Source organism: Aotus nancymaae, unplaced genomic scaffold (assembly GCF_030222135.1).
Source record: "Aotus nancymaae isolate 86718 unplaced genomic scaffold, 86718_ANA_hifiasm-v0.15.2.pri h1tg000009l, whole genome shotgun sequence".
In the NCBI taxonomy this organism is placed as follows: domain Eukaryota; kingdom Metazoa; phylum Chordata; class Mammalia; order Primates; family Aotidae; genus Aotus; species Aotus nancymaae.
This window is the reverse complement of record NW_026988420.1, coordinates 14,546,561-14,566,576: the sequence shown is the minus strand read 5'-3', so window position 1 is coordinate 14,566,576 and position 20,016 is coordinate 14,546,561. Positions and strand designations below refer to the sequence as shown.

Below are 20,016 nucleotides of genomic sequence, written 5' to 3'. Positions count from 1 at the left end.
CATGTGAATAGTCAAAAATGCCATTTTAGTATGAAGCAATGAAGTCTAGTATTTGTTGTCCCATAGCTGAGAAAGCTTAAATGCATCTTTTATTAAGAGTTCATAAATTCTAGCTGAGTCTACACAGATTTTTATATCAATTTGTTTATATTTTTATCAATGTCATTTCTAGAAGTGTGAAAATGTTATTGTTTGACAAGCAACATTAAAAATAGATTTGAAACATTTATATATAGAGAGATACACATTTATTTACTGTATAGGTGCTGAAGATTGTCACTGAATAAAAAAGATATATCCCAGCCCCCATGGAGCTTACTAATCTTGCAGGTAGAGGAGTGAGTGATGGAATGGACAAAAAAACTGATAGTTACTATATTTGGTATGTCAGAGAGTGTAAGTTTTGTGGCAAAAGTAAAGCAGGGAAAGTGGCAATTATGTGATAAAGGTGTCTGGAAGGCAGGAGAGAGATATTTTTAAATATTATGGGTAGGAAATACCCTACAGAGATGGCATTTGAACAAACACCTAGAAACAATAAGGGAGCAAACCACGTAGGTACCTGGGAGAAGACCCTTCTGAGCAGATGAAATAACAAATACAAAGACCCTGAGGCTGAAGCATTTTTTTGTACGTGGAACAGCAAGAAAGCACGTGTGGCTGTGATCAAATGTAAAGAGGGATAGTAGTTAATAGGATCAGAGAGTTGGTAGGGGCCATATCTTATAGCTGTTTAAGCTTTTACCTTAATCTACAGATTCCATTTTTCTTTTCTTTTTTTTTTTTTTTTTTTTTTTGAGTCAGTCTCACTCTGTCGCCTAGGCTGGAGTGCAATGACACGATCTCAGCTCACTGCAACCTCCACCTCCCCAGTTCAAGCAATTTTCTTGCTTCAGCCTCCTGAATAACTGGGATTACAGGCACCTGCCACCACGCCTGGCTAATTTTTGTATTTTTAGTAGAGATAGGGTTTCACCATATTGGCCAGGCTAGTCTCAAACTCCTGACCTCATGATCCACCCACCTCAGCCTCCTAAAGTGCTGGGATTACAGGTGTGAGCCACCGTGCCCAGCAGTTTTTCATACTTCTTTAGGACACTCTTGACAGACGTATGTGCCTCAGCCTATTTGACCTCTGCAGATAGAACAATATTTTTATGAGTCTGATTCAACATTAGAGCCTCTGTCAGACTAGAATACAAACAGAATGTTTAAACGGATAGTGAATAGGTGTGTGTGTGTGATGAGGACTTTGTGAATTGTGCATTGATGGCTTTGAAATGGTTTTCTGCGTGATCAATTTAGGTGGAGCCAAAACTAATGACTCCAAGAGACACACTGAATTTGCTCATGTTTATCATATGCCCAAATGAACCACAATCGTCTTTGATTCCTTCATCCTTGAAATTTCTACTATAAGTACTTCATTGTTTTTCACTTATTTCTATTTAGTGGCATTTTAACTAGTTCTTTGCCTCTAGCTGTTTTGAACTAACAATTTCATTTTCTATATAGTATATATTACTTTTTTAATCTTCCCAAAGCACTGTTTTTTTCCTATAGTATAGCATTTAAATTGCTTACTTTGATACCTTGTGATTTTGTCCCAACATTTTCTATGTTGATTTTTCTTCAGATGAACTAACTAGTCCTAATCTGTTAGTTTTTCTTTCTCTTTGCCTTTATGCCATTTCTTCACTACAGTTCTCCCCCAACTAATGCCTGTACATTTTTGTTAATAAGGCAAAATTTCTCATGTGTACTGTTTATTGACCTTAACAGTCTGACATTAACCATCCTTCCCATGGTATGAATATATTATACCTGTAGTTCTTAACCTTTTTCTCTGTCTTCACACACCTGAGGTACATAACACTTCTTTTATTGTTTCTCATTTACTCATATAGGTTAACCTTTTAAATGTATTAGCAATATGAAAAAAAATTTTAATTTAAGAAACTTCAAAACAGTAGCCTAAACATCAGGTCCCAAGGTTCAGATATTAATTTTATGCTGACATGTTATATAGTTGACTTTTCAAATTCTTCAAATAGTTATGTATCAACCAGTTACAATATATCCTTAAGATTTATGAACATTAAAAGAATAATTATTTCAATTTTCCAATATGGGGAAGCAGTTATCAAATACACTTTTTAAAGAAGTAATCCATCTCTTTGTGATGGTATTGTTTATTGAGCATTCAATAATAAAAGGTTGATTAAATAACATGTTTAGTAGGATACTGTGCAGCTATTTAAAATAGCAATTGAATAATGAGCTAAAAAGTTGTTTATTATTAAGTAAAAGATTATCAAATCGTTTGAATATATTCACTAGAATACCATGCTAAATTGTTTTACTGGTTTACTCTGGGTAAGATAAATCTTATTGGGGTGGGAGGGATCTTCTTGATTATAAATAAGCATGTATGATTTTTGTGATGGGCAGAGTTTGTTTTTTGAAAAGGAGAGAGAAATCCTTGTAAAATAAAAGTATTTATTTGAAGCAAACTTACCTCCACATAATGATTTACTTTGGAAATCTATAAAAGGGAATCCTACTGTGTTTGGGAACTTTAGACATGATAATGAAGAATTAACTGTCATGGAAGAAAAATTTCAAAATCAGATAAGTTTAAAATCAGCTTCAGAGGAACAGCTTGTTCTAAATTCTCAAAGCAATATTGAAAAGGAATTCAAGAATTCCTTCTTGAGTTCATGGTTGAGAGATTTCACTGTCATTTCCCCACTCTTCAAGTCCTTAAAACCTCAAACACAGGTAAGTGTAAGAAAGTGGGTATTTAAATCTCTTTTAATTTGAAACTATATTAGTAAAGAAATACAAATCTGGTTTATTTTATAAAGATTTGATATTGCAATGAAAGTTGCACATCTGAAAATTAAGGATTTTTCTGTTAAGTTTGATTTTCCGTAGCATAAAAGTACTGTGTAGACATAGAAACCTCAGGAAGAGCAAAAAAAAATGTTTATTTAAAAATCATATTTTTATCATCCAAAGGCGGTTGTTACTAGCCTTATATTCCCTTCTAGTTGCATATTTGGATTAGTGAATTTATTTCTTAATCTACTTCATTACTGTGCCAGGGACTAGAGTGATTATATTTACCTCTAGAGAAGAGATTAAGTGCTATGCCATGACTCAGAAATATTTTCTTTAAATTTGAGTTTTATCAAAAAAATCCCACTAACTTTATAATGTTTCATAGTATTGTAATGTAAAAATGCCTAAGGTTAGAACTTAGTTTTCCTCAAGACCGAGGATATAGGAAGATGCATCTTGCTTACTCTGGCTTCCTCCTGTACCATATCTGCATGTCATCCCCAAGGATACCTTTTCATAGTGAAAAAAGCAATTTGAGGCAAGGGAGGTCATTAAGTATTCTGAGCAGGAGAGTAAGAAAAATAGCTTCTAAAATACATGTACTGGTCAGAATTTCCTTGAAAATAGAAATCTGGCCAGTCGCAGTGGCTCATGCCTGTAATCCCAGCACTTTGGGAGGCCAAAGCTGGCAGATCACCTGAGCTCAGGAGTTCCAGACCAGCCTGGGCAGCATGGCAAGATACCATCTCTACTAAAAATACAAAAATTATCTGGAGTGGTGGCATATGCCTGTAGTCCCAGCTACTTGGTGGGGCTGAGGCAGGAGAATTGCTTGAACCTGGGATGCAGAGACTGCAGTGAGCCAAGGTGGCACCACTGCACTCCAGCCTGGGTGACAGAGCAAGATCCTACCTCAGGGGAAAAAAAAAAATCTAAGACCGGCATATCAAATTAGGAGTTTGTTTCTTTTATACCTCAGTAATTACATTTAGCAAAAGCTGTACTGTTGTAAAATTGTGGAATTCACATTGGATATTCAAAAACATTTCTTACTGTTAATGACAACCAGTAGTTATGGATATTTCAGTTTAAACATATACTTATAAAATGTAAACATGACACTAATAAACTCAATAAATATTAGGCCTGTCTAGAAAAATGAATGTTTTTCTCAGAATTTGACCCATTTAGAATATAAGCAAAAATGTTATTTCTTAACTCATTATAATGTCTCATACTAATTTTATAATTTAAAAGAGGTAATAGTAATTTTATTTAGAAAGGACAGGTTTATAGGCTGGGCACTATAGCTCACGTCGGTAATCCCAGCACTTTGGGAGGCTGAGGCGAGTGGATCACAAGGTCAAGAGATCAAGACCATCCTGGCCAACATGTTGAAACCCTGTCTCTACTAAAAACACAGAAATTAGCTGGACGTGATGGTACACACCTGAAGTCCCAGCTACTCGGGAGGCTGAGGCAGGAGAATCACTTGAACCTGGGAGGCGGAGGTTGCAGTGAGCTGAGATCATGCCACTGCACTCCAGCCTGGTGACAGAGTGAGACTCTGTCAAAAAAAAAAAAAATATTTAGAACCTGAGAAACAGCTGTGCTAACAGAATAAAGAAACTATGTTTTGAAGGTCTGAAAGTCTGGCTGTTTAGAAGGAGGGGTGTTTGTTGCCACAACAGGCCTATGGATCAGATTTGAAGTCAAACCCTCTGTTTTGCCACTTTTCTCAGCATTTTAATGGGCATTGCATTCTTTGAAAAAATAAGAAAATGACTCAGAGTAAAGCTTCAGGTCCATAGTAGTTAAGCTGTTGTGCCATTTTTGAATTTACGATTTTTAGTTGTGTTTGGATACCTCCAAAACCCGAGGAATGTGGAGCTTTGTTGTTGTTGTTGTTGTTTTTGTTTTTTGTTTCAGGTCTATGGGTTTGTTTTTTTGTTTGTTTTTGTTTGTTTTAGACAGGGTCTTGCTCTATTGAGAGTGCAGCGGCACAATGATGGCTCAGTACAGCCTTGATCTCACAGGCTCAAGTGATTTCCCCACCCAGCCTCCTGAGTAATTGGGACTACAGGCATGTACCACCACACTTGGCTAACTTTTAAAATTTTTTCTTAGTGACATGATCACCTTGTTGCCTAGGCATATCTATTCCTGTGTTCAAGTAGTCCTCCCGCCTCAGCCTCCTGAAGTACTGAGATTACAGCATGAGCCACCATGCCTGGCCTGAATTTGAAGCTTTAAAAATTGATAACTTGTTCTTTCTAGATAGGTATAACTTCAGGAAAAAATTGTAATGATTTTAAAATACTCCCTGTGTTCAGTTCATGAAGAAACCAAATCCCTTCGATGTTTCTTTATTTTCAGTAATACTAGATGGTCTTGGTTTCTGTATTTTGGATAATTTAAGTTGGAATTTATAGGTAAGAGTTCAGCATATTTCAAAGCTAGCATGCAAATTCTTTATTTGGGTTGAACTATTGGCTATTTGCTGATAAACATTTGTTCCCCCAACCATTGTTAATTGGCAGTCTTGGGTATATAGCTTATGTCAGGCCACATGTAGAATATGTAGATGAATGTGAACAAACTAGAGTAGATTGAGAGAATGGAAACTATTTGACGTGTTTGAATGTCATGAGGACTGGCTAGAGGTACTGAGAAGCCTGCTGAAAAAATAATAACAATCTTGAGACTTGTTTATTCTTTATTGCACCAAATTGTTTATTCTTTAGGGCAAAACTGGGCACATCAGTTTCAGGGTGGCAAATATAAACTCCAAAGCAAGAGTTTTCCACTATTGTGGATGTGTACGTTATAGAAATGACTGCCTTACAGAACCTTAAAATTGGTAAAATGGGAAAAACACTGTTAATCAAGATAAGGCATCTTTTGAAGTGAAGAGAATTACCATATCAGCTTGAACAAATCCTTGCCTTAAAAATGTAAAGCATTGGTGCTAACACAAGGCAATTTTTGACAAAAGGAAATGATAAGAAAGTTGGATTTTGTTTAAATTTTAGAATAGTTTTTACTAGAAATGAGCATAGTTTTTATAGAACTGCCAGTATTGAGACCTATAAAATAAAAATGTTGACAGGGCACAGTGCCTCACATCTGTAATCCCAGCATTTTGGGAGGCCGAGGCAGGCAGATCATTTAAGGTCAGGAGTTCAAGACCAGCCTGACCAACATGGTGAAACCTTGTCTTTAGTAAAAAATACAGAAAATTAGCCAGGTATGGTGGTTTACACCGGAAATCTCAAATACTCGAGGCTGAAACAGGAGAATCACTTAAACCCAGGAGGTAGAGGTTGCAGTGAGTAGAGATCGCACCACTGCACTCCAGCCTGGGTGACGGAGCGAAACTTCATCTCAAATATATATAAGCAATGAAAATACTAGGGCTAGGGACATAGTTTTAAAATACCTCTAAAAGCTTTTATAAGTTAGCGTTTGTCTTCGAGAAGAATTTCTTGGAGGCAGTAGGAAACCCAGTATAGAACTGGATTATTAAGTAGTCCTTTCCCTCTTAAGACCATAAAAGTGAATAAAGGTGAAGAATCTGGATAAACAGGAAGGAATCAATTCCACGAAGATATATAATCATACACTTTTGGCGAGAATTAATAGTATCGAAAAAGGATTTTTTGATATTTGTCTTTTAGGACGCTTAGACACTAATGAGACTACAAAGCCACAGGTTAGGTTTAGACGTACTGCTCTTAGAATTCTTGTTCTGTAGTTAAATAGGAATTTAGCTTCAATTAGAGTGTTTTTTTTTAACCCTACCTGGCACATAATAGGTGCTCAGTTATTGATTAAAAGAAATGTTCCCAGTAAGATCAGTCTCTGAAATTGGCAGTGGGTCTTGTTGATTCTGGCATATATGCAGAAAATATTCATTCTTTACTATCTTTGCCAGTCTTTTGAACTTAAATCATTGTTGAGAGTTGTTTAAACAGTATCGATTGGTTAAAAAGATTGGTTTTAGTGCATCCTTTAATGCAGCCTCCTCAGTTTTCAAGTACTTTTTAGACTACCCTGGTTCTCTTCCAAATTATATATGAGATTATTGATATGAGAAAGAATTGTAAATGAACGTCAGCCCTGGCACATTTGTTAATATTTATTTGTCCCTCTGGAAAATAGGCCAGTAAATTTTTATGATTTATTTTAAGTGATTGTCATAGTGAAAAGGACCCAAACCATCAAATAAAAACATTTTAATACCTACCTGCAAGGGTTGTTAATTTTTCTAAGGTATATATGGAAAAGTCAACGTTTAGGTGCTATTTTTAGCAGTAGAAATAGTAACTGCTAACACATTTAGTGTTTATCCTTTGCCAGCAACTTTCACGTTTGTAAATTTATTTAGTCCTCACAGCTACCCTCCGAGAGAGGTCCGTTGTTATCCATATGTTATGGGTAAGGAAATCAAGTCACAGAAATAGCATGCCTCATGTCACATAACTAGTAAGCCAAGGAGTCCAGGTTCAAGCTCAGATGGTTTGACTTCAAAGTTTATGCTTCTAGGAATTATATCTACAGCTTCTGTCCTATAGCCAACAAGAGGAAGAGGAGAGAAAACTACATAAATGCTAAACCATAAAATGCTCAAAATGATAGTGATGCCTTCCTTTTAGGTAGTACTTTTAGTTTCCAAAGTCCTTTTAGTCTTACTTTATTGTCTTGTTTAATGCTTCTTTAATGCCCAGGTCTTCACACGTTGTATTGACTACTTCAATTGAAATAGACATCAGAAATAGTTTGAAAGGCTTTTAAGAACTTGTTTTAGAAGGAAAAAAAAGTATTAGAGACTATAACTGACATTTTTACGACTTTTTGTAATGTCTTAAAGATGATAGGTTTGTATGTGAAAATACTGTACTGAGTACAAGTTATCTTCATATTCTGTAATGGTCCCACCACCAAGGAGTCATGTGCTGAGAAATATATTTGAGTAACAATGGAGATGAGGTGTCTGTGTGTCCATGTCCTGTGTGTATTTGTGGTACATGGATATACATACAGACAAATCAATTTAATCAGAGCCCTTAATGTAATGGCACAGTTCCCTGAGAAAACTACCTTCATCCTATTGTACAAAGTAAGTCTACACAATCTAAAGGTCAGACTTGGTCATTTTTAAAGTATTAATGCACCAAGCCAGGCATGGTGACTCACACCTGTAATCCCAGCACTGGGAGGCCGAGGCGGGTAGATCACCTGAGGTTGGGAGTTCTAGACCAGCCTGACCAACATGGTGAAACCCTGTCTACTAAATATACAAAAATTAGCCAGGCATGGTGGTACATGCCAGTAATCTCAGCTACTTGGGAGGCTGAGACAGGAGAATCGCTTGAACCCAGGCGGTAGAGGTTGCAGTAAGGCAAGATAATGCCACTGCACTCCAGCATGGGCAACAGAGCAGAACTCTGTCTCAGAAAAAAAATATATATATATATACACACACATATATACACACACGTGTGTGTATATATATAATATATGTAATTATATATATGTATTATATATATATAATATATACACACACACATATATACACACACACACACGTGTGTGTGTGTGTGTATAGAAGTACCAAATGTCAATGTCATCTCACTTAAGGGCATTGTCCCTCTTTGGATACTTGCCAAAATCTAGACGAGAAAATAACACCTTTTGCAACTTAAAGGCTGCAGACTACATAAATCCAAATTGTAGAATTATTTTAGACATATAATTGTCTTAATTCATGTCAATTTAAAGATTTGGACTTCTGGCGAGGCTTAATGATAATCACTAATTTCATTCTACCTCTTCTAGAGCAATCATGGTAGTGTAGCAAATTTCTATTCATCCTTCAGACATTTTCTTAGGTATTACCTCAAAAGGACAACCCCCTCCCACATAGACACTTGTGTTGAAAATTAATGACTGCCAGCTGGATGCAGTGTCTTATGCCTGTAATCCCAGCACTTTGGGAGGCTGAGGCAGGAGGATCACCTGAGGTCAGGAGTTTGAGACCAGCCTGATCAACATGATGAAACCCCGTCTCTACTAGAAATACAAAAACTAGCTGAGCGTGGTGAGCACCTGTAATCCCAGCTACTTGGGATGTTGAGGCATGAGAATAGCTTGAACCCAGGAGGCAGAGGTTGCAGTGAGTTGAGGGTGTGCCATTGCAACCCAACCTGGGCAACAAGAGTGAAACTCCGTCTCAGAAAAAAATAAATAACTGCCTTTTCTGTACTGTCACCCTTAAAACAGTCTCATTCCTTACATTAAATCATTATCTGATTTATATGCTTCTATATTTCCCTGCTTTTATCCTGTAAGCCTAATAGGCTTGAGCCCAGACTGTCTTATTGAACTTGAACTCAGGTCATTTGGTGACTAGTATAGTAAATAGAGCTGGTAACCTCATATACTTTCAGTAACATGTTAATTCTCTGATTAAAAAATACATTAGCCGGGCACCGTGGCTCACCCCGGCACCGTGGCTCACCCCTGTAATAGCAGCACTTTGGGAGGCTGAGGCAGGTGGATCACCTGAGGTCAGGAGTTCAAGACCAGCCTGACCAACATAGTAAAACCCTATCTCTACTAAAAATATAAAAACTAGCCAGGCGTGGTGGTGGGTGCCTGTAATCCCAACTACTCAGGAGGCTGAGGCAGGAGAATTGCTTGAACCTAGGAAGCAGAGGTTGCAGTGAGCCGCGATTGTATCATTGCACTCCAGTTTGGGCAACAGCAAGACTACATCTTAAAAAAAATACATCGATATCAATATTGGCATGGCTACTTAGAAATTATTTTTGTCAGTAGAATTCTCCTAGCCTCAATCAGTTAGATCAAATTTATTTATAGATCATCAAAATCACAGTTTCATTAAAGGATCAGAGAGGAAAAAAATGAGAAGCATGAAATAGTAATTGCCAAGTACAGTAATGGAGTTTTGTGTCTAAAATAAGTCTTTGTAAGGGCTCTATTTCTCATTGAGATAATGTGCCAGCTGAGGAAGAAACTTCACAAGCCCTCTTTTACCTCCTTGGTAACAAGGACAAGAGAAACCCTGATGCTATATCTGATGTAAATCTTAAAAGTCTCTTAGCAGACTAAAATGGATTCCCAGATGTTCTTTCTGAGATGTTGCAAGAAAGCACTATGGAGATCAGGAATTCTAGTTAGTTTTGCTACTAGCTCAAGATTCAGGGTTTTTAAAGTATTAAGTTGTAATACTGTCTAAAAGTATTTAATGGCTGTTTTTTCCATTTCATCATTCATCTGATTGGCCCTATGGTTTTTCTACAGTTTATTCCTTAAGACAACTTCAAAAGCCAATGCAACCTTGCTTAGGCTGATGAGTTCATATCAGCTTGTATGTTAAAATCCAACCAGAAGAGGAGTTAGTAACTTCCTCTTTCTACCTCATTAAGAAACTGTTTGACTTGTATCTGTTCTACCTGGATTGTAGGGTGTAACCCCTTTTCCTAGCATTGCATTTGTGTTTTTCTCTGATTTCCCAGTATCTGAATTCTACCTGCCCACCCAAACCAACAGTACTCTGCCTCTGGATCTTGCCTGCCCAAATTCGTAGCATTCAGATGCTCTGGCCTGAAGTTGGCTTCTGGACTACTTTGTTTAGGGACCCACGTATTTTTCCAAATTAGGCCTTCCATGAAGAGAACTCCTTTTTTAAAAAGTAGTTGAGAATTCCCTTTTTTATTTATTTGGGTTTTTTTAATTTTAATTTTTTGTTTGTTTTTTTGAGACAGAGTCTTGCTCTGTCACCCAGGCTGGAGTGCAGTGGCCTGATCTCGGCTCACTGCAACCTTCGCCTCCGGGATTCAAACGATTCTCCTGCCTCAGCCTCCCAAGTAGCTGAGATTACAGGCACACACCACCAGACCCAGCTAATTTTTGTACTTTTGAGTAGAGGGTTTTGCTGTATTGGCCAGGCTGGCCTCAAACTCCTGACCTTGAACTCCTGACCTTATGATCTGCCCGCCTCAGCCTCCCAAAGTGCTGAGATTACTGGTGTGAGCCACTGTGCCTGGCTGAAAATTCCCTTTTTTAAAGCTAAGTTGACTTTTCATCTTACCTGTTACAGTGTTATAATCTTTTGTATAAATTTCTGCTTAATTTTCATTTTAATGTATTCATTTAGAATGTATAATTTTATAATTTGTGATATCTAATATAACTAAACATAATTTTCTTCCATATATAAAGAAAGCATTAAAATGAAAACATCTGACAGTAGATAATACTATTTGAGTTAATACTGAATGACCTGATTTATTTAGCATGGCAATTTTAAAAGATAAATCAGAATTGTAAGAATCCTGTTTCCAGTACAGTCTTAAAATCTTAGGGCATTCTCTGTTTTTCAAAGTATTTACTTTACATATTCAATATTTTTTTATTTAGTTTCAGTTGAAACAATAAAAGTTCTCACAGAAATAATAAAGTGACTTTTTTAGATTAAATCTTTTTTATAATCTTTCAATTATCTTACTTGCTCTGATGGGGGAAAAATGCTTTAACCATAGGCATATCTAAAGAAATAATTTAGGATTCATTGAAGAATTCACACAAGAATTAAGAATAATATGCAAAATGAAGTGAAAATACAAATTATAAGTGAAAATGTTCATTAGATTAATTTGATGATGCTCGTGTTGAGAATCTATAAGTTATTTTCTGCATTGTCCTCATTTTTAAAGTCTCAAACAATGAAAGTTTTATTACTTCTCAGTTATGTGTGTACAGCTATTCATTCATCCAAGTCTCTTTGTTCAGAGGCACTTGCCTCTGTTACTAGTCTCTTCAGTGTCATTGGGATGCATTTTATTAAGATAACAATTGAGCATGTACAAGAAGCTAAAGCTTACCCACAGGTTTAGAAGGCCATGAAATGAAGCAGAATAAAAGGTTATAATGTGCTATAATAAAATTTATATTTCTGAATATTGTGCTAAAGAAGTATTTTAGGTAGCTTGGTAACTTTGCCAGAGGAATGACAGTGTAAACAGAAGCTTAAACTGTTTCTATCCCAGAGAAGTTAATTATGATCATATTCAAATACTTGAAAATTGGCTCTGCCATTGCTTAGTTGGGAGACCTTAAGCAAGTTACTGTCTTTCTCCAAGCCTTTAAATTTTAAGTAAGATATTGAACTTGGCCCCGTCTTGTCGCAAATTTTTATAATACTAAAAGGCAGCCTTCAATATATTCATTTTGCAAATATTTAGTACACTGACATATTACTTAAAATAGCAGACGGAAACAAATATAAACTCGTAGATTTATGTGGGAAGTTCAGTATCATCTTAGAATTCTGGAAATTGTATTTAACTTTGCCATTATAGAAACTATCTTGGCTGGGCTCAGTGGCCCACACCTGTAATCCCAGCACTTTGGGAGACTGAGGCAGGAGGATCACTTGAGGTTGGGAGTTTGGGACCAGCCTGACTAACATGGAGAAACCCCATCTCTACTAAAAATACAAAATTAGCCGTGCGTGGTGGCACATGCCTGTAATTTCAGCTACTTGGGAGTCTGAGGCAGGAGAATCACACCCAGGAGGCGGAGGTTGCAGTGAGCCAAGATTGCGCCATTGCACTCCAGCCTGGGCAACAAGAGTGAAACTCCATCTCAAAAAAAAGAATGTTGAATATTATTACATTTTTATAAATAAAGATGTACCTTATTATCCAGTCTTATACAATGCAGTAGTGTCTCCCATTTTCTACATTTTTAGTTACATGCCATCAACTGAAGTCTAGAAATATTAAATGGAAAAGCTCAAGAAATAAACAATGCTTAGATTTTAAATTGTGCATCATTCTGAGTAGCATGATGAAATCTTGTACCATCTTGCCTAGGAACGCAGTCATCCCTTTTTCCATTGTATCTATGCTATGCTATAGACACTACCTGCCTGTTAGTTACTTAGTAGCCATCATGGTTATCAGATCCTTTGTCCTGGGATGGCAGTGCTTGTGTTCAAGTAACTCTTATTCATAATAGCCCCAAAGTGCAAGACTAGTGATGCTTGCCTTTTGTTAAATTGTTTTATTTTACTATTATTATTATTAATCTTACTATACCTAATTTATAAATAAAGTTTTATCATAGATATATATGTATTTGAAAGCACATAGCATATATGTATAAAGTTTCATACTCTCCACAGTTTCAGGCATTCACTGGCGGTCTTGGAATGTATACCCTGTAGATAAGGGTGAACTACTACTGTATTATGTGATATGGGTATAGAGGTTTTAAAAATTGTGCTGAAAGCCTGTAATCCCAGCACTTTGGGAGGCCGAGGCGGGTGGATCACAAGGTCAAGAGATCGAGACCATCCTGGTCAACATGGTGAAACCCCGTCTCTACTAATACAAAAAATTAGCTGGGCATGGTGGCGCGTGCCTGTAATCCCAGCTACTCAGGAGGCTGAGGCAGGAGAATTGCCTGAACCCAGGAGGCGGAGGTTGCGGTGAGCCGAGATCGCGCCATTGCACTCCAGCCTGGGTAACAAGAGCGAAACTCCGTCTCAAAAAAAAAAAAAAAAAAAATTGTGCTGAATGAGTTTTAAGCCAAGGATGTTTGATTACAATTTTTCCTAAGATCAACATTTTTTTTTTAAGTAGCGTGCTAGTGACTAATGCAGGTTAACTAAAGCTTCAACTTGAATAATTTTATTTTCTTTAAGCAAAATTTTACTTCATTCCAAACTGAACAAAATTACATTGTATTTATGATTTCCCTGCACATTTTAAAGATGTACACTCTAAAGGACTAAAATTACAAACCTTTTTCATTATAACCTATTAGTTGTTAGCAAGGCTATGTACTTGTAAATCTCTCCTACTGCCGGAAATTGTTTTGTTCAGAGGGGATTGGGTTATCAAGAATGACTGCTGCTTTTGTTCATGACCGTGTTCTGTATAAGTGATGGTGTTGGACAGTTTCATATGCAAATCTACTTTTTAATAGCATGATGATCTGAGGTTGTGATAATTTGAGGTTTCAAATTCTGAAAAGAAGAATGAATATAGTTTTATTTCATCAATAAGTTATTGTTAAAATACTACTTTTAAATGCCGTGTTTTCTGCTTGCATTTTTATTTTTAAATTTTTATTTAGTTATTTTTTTTGAGACAGAGTTTCCCTCTTTTTATCCAGGCTGGAGTGCAATGACGCAATCTCAGCTCACTGCACCCTCCCCACCTCCTAGGTTCAAGAGATTCTCCCACCTCAGCCTCCCCAGTAGCTGAGATTACAGGCATGTGCCACCACACCAAGCTAATTTTGTATTTGTAGTAGAGACGGGGTTTCTCTATGTTAATTAGGCTGCTCTCAAACTCCCTACCTCAAGTGATCCGCCCACCTCAGCCTGCCAGTGCTGGGATTACAGGCATGAGCCACCGCGCCTGGCCTCTGCTTGCGTTTTTAAAGTGACATTATCTTTATTATTAAGGGCCTATTCTAGGCCCAGTACTTCACTATAGTCTATAAAAGATGGTCCCTGCCAGCAAAGAACTGTTAACCTATATGGGAATATTATACTAACATACAATAAACAAGTGGAGAATAATGGAATGTAATCTGTGGCTTGCTAACCTCAAGTGTGGTAGAAGCTCAAAGGAAATGTGGACTTAAACTTATCAGGGAAGATTTATAAGCGGAGATGAGGCTGGGTGCGGTGGCTCATGCCTGTAATCCCAGCACTTTGGGAGGCTGAGGCGAGTGGATCACCTGAGGTCAGGAGTTCAAGACCAGCCTGGCCAACCTGGTGAAACCCCGTCTCTACAAAAATACAAAATTTAGCTGGGCGTGTTGGTGTGCACCTGTAATCCCATCTACTTGGGAGGCTGAGACAGGAAAATCACTTGAACCCAGGAGGCAGAGGTTGCAGTGAGCGAGACTGCACCATTGCACTCTAGCATGGGCAACAAGAGCAAAACTCTGTCTCAAAAAAAAGATATGAAAGATGAGCTGGGCTTAAAAAGTGGTTAAGATTGATTATGTGAAGTAAAGGAATGATAACTTGCAAGTGCAAAAACAGCATGAACCAAGACATAATGAAGTAGGAAGGAGTAGATGGAGTAGAATGAAGTCAAAGAGTAGATATTAGGGAATTGGTAGGGAAATGAGTCTAACCATGTTTGAGATTGTTTTCCTTCCTTTGCATAAGGTACCCTCATTTCTAATCAAAGAAAACAAGGGTATTCAGATTGCCTGCAGCCTTTCGAGAGCCATGGTGTGTTGCTTTGAAGAAAAAAAAGAAAACAAAAACTTGTAAACAATACTGGAAGGAAACCTAGGCATAAATAAGTTTACCTTAAATAATTGGGGGTCTGTGGCTTTTAACTCAGCAAATCAGGTGAGAAATCTTGAGAGGAAAGGGTTGCCTAGGCAAAATGCTACTATCCAGGATATTTTTTGCCTTAGGTAAGATTGACTTTACCACTATGGGAATAATTGACTTAACCACAATAATAATAATTGTGAATGAATACCATAATACTGTTGTTAAACCAAAAAGAAATAATATTTTTTCAAACCTCACTCAGATTTTCATCTAAGCCTTAGCTCACATTATTTACTACTAGAATGTCCTTTCACTCATCTTCAGTTGTCTAAATCTTATGCTGTTTATCCCCTACATGAAATTTTTCCAGTTCACTTTTCCTCCTCAGCCAAAAATACCATTTCTTTCATTTGTGCTTCCATACCTGACTTAGAACAAATACATGCTGCCTTATGGGAAGGGGCCATCTTATTCTTTATTATATATTCTGTGAGACTAGCCTAGTGTCTTAAACATAGTGGGTGTTAAACAAGTGACCATTGATGCTGAAGATCAGCAGTAATACCTTCATGGTAAAGTAGCAGAAAGACTACATACCAGCTAGACAAATATAGAAATATGCAGGTTATTTCCAGGTAATATAGGAGTGCTCTACCTTTTACTACTTCAGTGACCAGAGCTCTTCTCATTCTATGCCAGCTATTAACATTCATTCCTCAGGTCTCAGTTACCTTAAAATACCATTTTTTTTCCACCAAAACCAGAAACATGTGGGTAGGGGTATGAATAATCAGGCCTATAAAATTTCTATATCTTTTGGGGGGTTATTAGTGATCTAATTGATAATTTCTAATCTTTCCAGTGAAGTGTGAAATTCTATAAAGTTTAAATGTTATTTTTTGGCCTTGATTTGTGTATCTCTGAGGAGATAGGAAATGGTAGTATTATAAAGAATCCTTACATTTAAAAATATTTTTCAAGAAACACCATTACCATAATCACAGAAATAAAAGCATTGAGGATTTGCTGTAATTCTTTAAGGTAACTCTAAAATTAATGGAATGCTTTTGAATGCCTGAACTTACTGGAGTCACCTTATTGAGTGATACAGGCTTTCTCATAAATTTTCTTGGACAGTTTTATAAGAGACCAAATGCCCTTCCTCCTCTTCCCAGCTCTGCCTTTCAAAAAGAAACAAACCAGGCAAGTCACACCAAAACTTTAAAAACAATGTAAGAAGGCAAAGAAAGTTGTGGATCAAATAAATACCATTTGTTTACTGCTATGACATTTAAGTCATAATAAGGATTCATTTTTATGTATCCTTGTATAGCATTTATGTAGAATTTATAGGACATTTATGTCTGTTTTCTAGAACTCAGTGAATAAATTACATTGATAAGTCTGTTGCTGTTGGTTTTGGTTTGGCTTTGAGAGTGGCTGACATATTTGTCATATTTACCTTTTAAACAAAAGTCAAGAATTCAACCAGCAATTAAATAATAATTCCTGTGGCAAAGCACTTTACCTTCTATATTGATTTTCTTTATTACCTGTTTTCCAGGTGTAAAGTTTGATATTACCATTGCCACCCTCTCCTCAAAAAAGGTGAGAACTGACTAAACTACTGGTACTTAGACCATGTGAAGAAGGAACTGAAACTGGAAACAGAAACAGACGTCTGTACAGAGCAGAGTGTCAGACAATAGCTCACTTTAGTAGAGGGCAATAAATGCCACATGAGATGATCCCCTCAGCAGAAAACTGTAAGTAACTCTGGGGACTTGCAGGAGAATTGAACAGTTGTTTCTGCTGACTCAGTAAAAATGTCTTCATTTTATAATTTGTGACCTGCATGCTTGTAAATTAAGATGCATTGCGTTGTCAAGTAATGGACTTGTCTGGATTGTAGGTAGGAATTTAAGCCAAAATTGAATGTAGCATTCCCCGAGAAGTAACCTGGGATCTGTGCCATAAAACCTGAAGCAAAGGTTACATGAATTTGCATAGCTAGGTTAAAACTAGGCTATTGAGCTTTGCCTGGAAAACCAATTAGAGGATTTTAGTCTTGATATAGCAGGGAATAGGGAGCATTATAGCCTGTTGACTTGTTTGGAATTAAATGTGGCAATACTATATATAGAAATGTCTAAGAAATAAAGTATGGTAGCAAGGAAACTGGGCATATGACTATTGTAGTAATCTTGGGGTGAAGAAAACCTGAACAGCAATAGTGGCATGAGAAATGGAGGTGACATAATAAATTTGAGATATTTCAAAGAAAAAATGTTTGAACATCATGATGGGTTGGATAAATGGAAGGTGTAAAAGATTATATGTTTTCTATACTGGAAGACGGTGGTATCACTGGAAAAAAGGAGACAAGAAAGTAGTTTAAGGCCAGGCCGTGGCTCATGCCTGTAATCCTAATACTTTGGGAGGCAGAGGTGGATGGATCATGTGAGGTCAGGAGTTCGAGACCAGCCTGGGTAACATGGTGAAACCCCGCCTCTACTAAAAATACAAAAATCAGCTGGATGTGGTGGCTCATGCCTGTAATCCCAGCTACTCGGGAGACTGAGTCAGGAGAATTGCTTGAACCCGGGCAGTGGAGGCTCCTGCCACTACACTCCAGCCTGGGCAATAGAGTGACTCTGTCAAAAAAAAAAAAAGAGAAAGGAAAGGTAAGGAAAAGAAGAGAAGAAAGAAAAGGAAACTAAGAGAGGGGAAATGTGTCCCATTTTTGCAATGTATTTGTGATATTTAGACATTAAGTTTGAAATGCCTTCATTTAAGGTCCCTGGATATACAGAACTGGAGTTCCATGTAAAAGTCAGGCTGGAAAGGTATATTTGGCAGTTAGATAAAGCTGATAAGGGTAGAAAAGCTGACTGAAGCTCTTTCTGAAGGACAGTAGGTCCCTTTCTAACACATTTGTGTAAATAAACAATTTCATTAGGTATGTAATCTTAGATATTTTTAGAATTGAATAACTCTACCTTTTTTTTATAGTGTCGTATCTCAAGCCTGTGCCTGTTAGAAAATCCCTACACTTAACATCAGTTATGAGAATCAATGACTGAAATGTGTTAATAATACTCTTGAACCTTACCTTCTCTTAATAAAACAAAGATCTTTCCCAGTATTAGGCTAAGGGAATGAAAATGAGAACTTAAAGTCCAAATAATTCAGTCAGTTAAAACTTTATAAAATTGACATGGCTTTAATTTCTCAAATGGAAAGCAAGTAATTGAATTGGGGGAAGTGTGCTAGTCTCCAATTTCAAGAAACAGTACAGCACAAAGACCTGGCATTCTAGCTGAAGAGCTATAATAATAAACAGAAATTTGAAAACCAGGAAGACAAGTTTTCCAAGAGTGCAACTGTGGCATTTCAAAGGAGATTTAACAAGAAATTCCGGAAGATGGCCAAAAATAGGTTTAGATAATTGAGATTCCGTATTTGAATACTTGTTTTTGATGGAGAGACACACAAGAGGAAATGAAGTTTCTGTCTAAGATCTGAAACTTTTTCTCACCCTAAAGCAGGTTTGCTTCTGAAGAAAATTTTTAGCCAAAAAAAATCAAATAGGAATTCAGTGATGCTTAGATTGTAGGAGTTTAAAAAGTGACCAATGCAACCATTTTTAGAAAATTAATTGAAAGCAAATATTTTGGTTTTCTAGGAGCAAAACCTTGTTTTGTAGGGTTCCTATTTGTAAAGTTAAAGTATCACTGTTTACCCAGTTATTACTTGCCATAAGAAATAGCCTCCCAGCATCAGACAGAAATACGATGTTATTCTATGTCTTTGTTTTTTTTATTCTAGTCATAAAACAGCTTCTGAAATTGATTTTTAATATGGTCTTTTTTAATGATATGTAAGGAAGCCTTAAAATGTTAATCAGCATTTTCAAATTAGTCTTGTAAAAGCTCAGTAATATGTCTTCTGGATATATCAGGATCTTTTGGACCATTTTACCTTAATTCTTGAACCACTTGATTAATCCAATTCAGTAAACTTATGACCTCAAATTGGGTTACCCAGAACTGGGAATATTTTTGTATTTACTCCATTCTATTTACATCTGACTTAGCTGCCTGGTCTGCTAACTTCTCCTTTCTTTTCATGACTCCTAAGTTATGGAGGTAAGTAAAGATTTACTATCAATTATAGTCATGTGACATTCATTTTGAACTTACATTCTCTAGTTTTTTTAATTGCTAAGCACTCTTGTAGCATTACATTGTTCTTAGCAAATTAGGTATATCTCAATTTTAACTAGACTATTTTACTCTTTAAATGTACAATTTTGTGTAATTTGCAACAAGTTTATATCCCTATAAACATTTATATTTTCATCTCATTTCCATGTGGCATTACCCAAGTAAACTTCTAATTGAAGATACTCTGGGGTACTTTCTGTAATCTGTAACTTGAGTCAACTCTTTCAGACTGTATTATTTAAACTGTCCTCATCCATCTTTGAATCTACTATAAATCTTGTTTTTCTAAGTGTCTGTTCACTCAGACTATAGTTTCCAAATGTTTCAGTTTAGCTCACTTGAGCCTGTTAGATGCACAACACTGTTGGGGAGTATGAAGACCACTATAGCATAGTCTCAGTCCTCATCTTAAAAGAACTCCTGGAACCTTAAACATTGCAGCCAGATTTCTTTGGAGGTCTCTTGTTACAAAAAGGGTAGACCAGGTGCAGTGGCACATGCCTGTAATCCCAACACTTTGGGAAGGTGAGGTGGAAGGACTGCTTGAGCCCAGAAGTTTAAGACCAGCCTGGGCAACACAGTAAGACTTCATCTTTACAAAAAGAAAAA

The 20,016-nt window shown here is 36.7% G+C and overlaps 1 protein-coding gene across 1 annotated transcript in view; it reads left to right on the top strand.

Moving 5' to 3' along the window:
• Positions 1-20,016, top strand: part of LOC105726707 (uncharacterized) — an 83,761-nt gene that overhangs the window by 34,338 nt on the left and 29,407 nt on the right. The window contains exon 6 of the mRNA XM_064373443.1: positions 16,746-16,947. The gene's annotated coding sequence lies outside the window, so the exon portion shown is untranslated. The remainder of the gene's footprint in view (positions 1-16,745; positions 16,948-20,016) is intronic.